The 3,971-nt window shown below is 42.2% G+C and overlaps 1 non-coding gene across 1 annotated transcript; it reads right to left on the bottom strand.

Annotated features, from left to right (window-relative positions):
* Window positions 1-418: 418 nt before the first annotated feature.
* Window positions 419-493, bottom strand: Trnas-uga (transfer RNA serine (anticodon UGA)). Its single transcript has one exon. It is a non-coding gene; the product is annotated as a tRNA-Ser (tRNA).
* Window positions 494-3,971: the final 3,478 nt, after the last annotated feature.

Below are 3,971 nucleotides of genomic sequence, written 5' to 3'. Positions count from 1 at the left end.
CGTGTAGACATTTTGCTTTGCATCATTACATGGGGAACTTTCAGACACGTTAGAGTCGATTTTCGAAATTCCTAGTACATTGAAGCAAAATTTCGGTGTTTCGAGAAAGTCGCTCTTTAATTTTGATCCGCAGTGGAATTTCCGCGCGATATTCCACTTTATCAGTGGACTGCGGCATTTTGGTCAGCACCCCCTGTCTCTGTGCTGCGAAACTGTGGCGCTGGCTTTTAAATGCGTACGAAGCTGCAACGTCTACTATAACGACTCCCCTATATCGACCGTTCACACACCCATTACATTCCCTCTGATGAAGGATAAATCTAGAGAGTATGAATAGAAAAGCAGCTTAGCAGAGAGTTTGTCACAATTGAGCAATAAACCAATATTAATTTGAAACTTCTTGGCAGATTAAAACTGTCTGCTGGACCGAGACTCGAACTCGGGACCTTTGCCTTTCACGGGCAAGTGCTCTACCAACTGAGCTATCCAAGCACGACTCACGCCCCGTCCTCACATTCTGGAATATTAATTTGTTCTAAAATTGTTCTAGAAAAAATTATTACGCTTCCACGAAGTAGTCGGTCGCCCGTGGGAAAGAAATACCAGGCCAGGTCTACGTATACGCTAAGAGCAGGGCGACGATGCACCGACCGCTAAAGTACGTCGAGACGCCATTACCGCTGTGCCAGAAATGTAATTAATGGTGTAATACGCCACCCATAATTTTGTATAAATTTCTGACTGTCGTAACGTCGCTGATGTTCCGCTATTTTAAATAAAATCGTTGTTAACTTAACATTGAAAGTTAGATAGGGAAGTACGTGGAGCGTTGCATGTAATACTAAAGAGTATATTTGAAGTAGAGCACTTGTGCGCGAAATGCAAGGTCTCTAGTTCGAGTCTCGTTCCGGCACGCAGTTTTAATCGTATTTTAAATGCATTCCCTTTTATATACTGGTTTCCATTGGAAATCCCGGAACAACTAATATAATTTACCCTCACTGCTGTTTCTGTAAGTCACTTTAAATATACATCTACATTTATACGCCGCAAGCCACCTGACGGTGTGTGGCGGAGAGTATCTTCAGTACCTCTATCGGTTCTCTCTTCTGTTCCAGTCTCGTATTGTTCGTGGAAAGAAAGGCTGTAGGTATACCTCTGTGTGGGCTCTAATCTCTCTGATTTTATCCTCATGGTCTCTTCGCGAGATATACGTAGGAGGGAGCAATATACTGCTTGACTCCTCGATGAAGGTATGTTCTCGAAACTTCGACAAAAGCCGGTACCGAGCTGCTGAGCGTCTCTCTTGCAGAGTCTTCCACTGGAGTCTATCTATCATCTCCGTAACGCATTCGTGGTTACTAAATGATCCTGTAACAAAGCGCGATGCTCTCCTTTGGATCTTCTCTATCTCTTCTATCAACCCTACCAGGTACGGATCCCACACCGGTGAGCAGTATTCAAGCACCGGGTGAACAAGTGTACTGTAACCTACTTCCTTTGTTTTCGGACTTCATTCCCTTAGGATTCTTCCACTGAATTTCAGTGTGGCATCTGCTTTACCGACGATTAATTTTATATGATCATTCCATTTTAGATCACTCCTAACGCCTACTCCCAGTTAATTTATGGAATTAACTGCTTCCAGTTGCTGACCTGCTACATTGTAGCTAAATGATAAAGTATCTTTCTTTCGATGTATTAGATGAATGATACAGCTATTTTCTTTCCCATCCCTATCCATCTGAGTCGTAAGGATTGTCAATGAGACGTTAATCTCGCATAGGCTCATAACCAATGAGGAGACATACAAAGTACAGTGGCTCTCTCAGTACACTCGTCACACACACACATACATTACACACACGTGTCACCCCCTCTTCCTCCCCCCCCCCCCCGTCCCCTAACCCACACATACACAGAGAGAGAGAGAGAGAGAGAGAGACATAGAAACACACACATAAACAAACTTCTCTTTATTTTGGGTGGCACAATGGACATTTTCCTAGATATTAAGTAAAAAATTGAGAGTACAGTTCCTGTAGTTTCAGTTGTCCGCTACCCCTCTCAGCCTTCACCTCCATTTCCAATCAAATGCCAGAGCTAGATATCCCCACCCATTTATTTGTAACTGGGGGCACCTCTACCGAACTTTGAGATCTTGTGATATTAACCTGAAAAGAATCGTGGGTCTATAATGGACCGAAACTAAAACAGCCCACTTCACTCCACAGATCAGAGAAGGAAAAATGTAAACACAAATAAAAATCACAGAGTACTTTATTCGTAATTTAAAATGATGAACCACTGACATGTATGGTTCGTCTTGTCGTACCAGTTGTTTTCAGTTAATATTGGGCCCTAGACCGCTTGTAGTAAACCAACTAGGCTTGGGAACAGAAGTGGTATGGCTAAAATGGAGTCATGTATGTTATAACCTATCTAGAGTTAATATTATAATGACAAAAGGAAAGTAAACAAGTGCCATGAAAGAGAAGTAGCTAATAGGGAACCACGTACATTCAGAGAAATAGTCTTAGGTTAAACGTAAATTGTTCGTTAATTATTCCGTGTGGGACCGTGAATGAATGTGTATGCTATATTGCAGATCTTTAGCGAGTAGCTGAAATATCACCCTGGTGAAGATCCTTGTGCTTCTGACTGATAGTTTCGGTCCTTCACATAGACACGTAAGGCAATTGGCATCTCAATATGCCAACGAGCATCGCAAGTGTTTACTAATTAGTGCAGAGGACTAGGGCGCGGGAGATTTCGCGTATCAGCAATGGATGAGGTTAGACAGGTGATAATACAATTTCCTGCGTGTGTAGCTTGGTTCCCCATTCCTATGACCCTCTAGCACACCGTTTTCCATCTATTTTGTGTAGCTTTTTAAAAGTAATATCATATCTCACCACTGATCTCCCTTTTAGCTTCTTATTCCTCCGAATGTATCAGCGAGTTTCTTCTGCCACTGCAGTTTGTCGAATTTAAGCGGGGAATCTGAAAATACCATCATACAGGTTTTCCATTGGTTCACAGCAGTTACGTCTTTACTTTATCTGTATTCCCTGTCGTATCAGGTAACAATGCCGCAGTACGTATATAGCTGACTAAACTGCACGCTGCTCTTTAATTGCACCCGCAGCACAGGATTTCAAGAGATCTGCTCATACTAAAGGCAGCTGTAAGGGGACAGTGACAGAAGACGATATTAAGGCAATATTTTTCTCCAGATGAGAGCTATCAGTGAAAAAACATTGACAAGTCACGAAATTGTGGTTTACTTGCGCGAAACAGGTGTCGTGCACCAAAGTAGGCGTCGTAATATCCTGGTGAGTCTCTCTACGTCCATCTTTATACAAGATGGTAGCGGGATCTCGACTGCTCAGTGCAAAATGTCGAATCAAAACACCTTCAGCAATCTAAATTTCCAGTCTTTTTTATTTTATGAGTCAGTTTTACCGCTACGTTAGACTATCTTGAGGTCCCTTGACCGACATCTAGGAAGACTCCCACCTCTTATACAGTCGAAATAGTTGCCAAGTGACGGTCAGCCAATGATAACCGAAGGGAACGCTGTGTTAACAAGAAATTTTTCGATTACATCACTGAATGCCTGGCTTCTATTCTTACTGAACCAGAGGTGCGGTTCTTCGTAGACACTGGTCAGGGGTCTGAAGATGGTGTACTGTAGTCCTGAAACAGGTTCTCAAATAAAAAAACCGCTGGAAATTTAGACAGCTTAATGTGTTTTGACTGGACATTTTGTATCCTTATGAAGTCTGCTTATGATTTATCATTTTACAATGATTTATCATTATACGACGGGCAGAATATAAATTGCTGTCAGTAGAAACCGGCATTGTAGAAATGCTCAGTCAAGTATTATTTTATAGAACATTTTTCTAAATTAGCGGCCGCCTCTGGCAATGGAAGGAGGTTTCCTCGCCAGTTTTTGGCCGCTGAAT

Source organism: Schistocerca nitens, chromosome 7 (assembly GCF_023898315.1).
Source record: "Schistocerca nitens isolate TAMUIC-IGC-003100 chromosome 7, iqSchNite1.1, whole genome shotgun sequence".
NCBI lineage: Eukaryota > Metazoa > Arthropoda > Insecta > Orthoptera > Acrididae > Schistocerca > Schistocerca nitens.
Note: the sequence above shows the minus strand (reverse complement) of the source record. Positions and strands in the feature narration are given on the sequence as shown.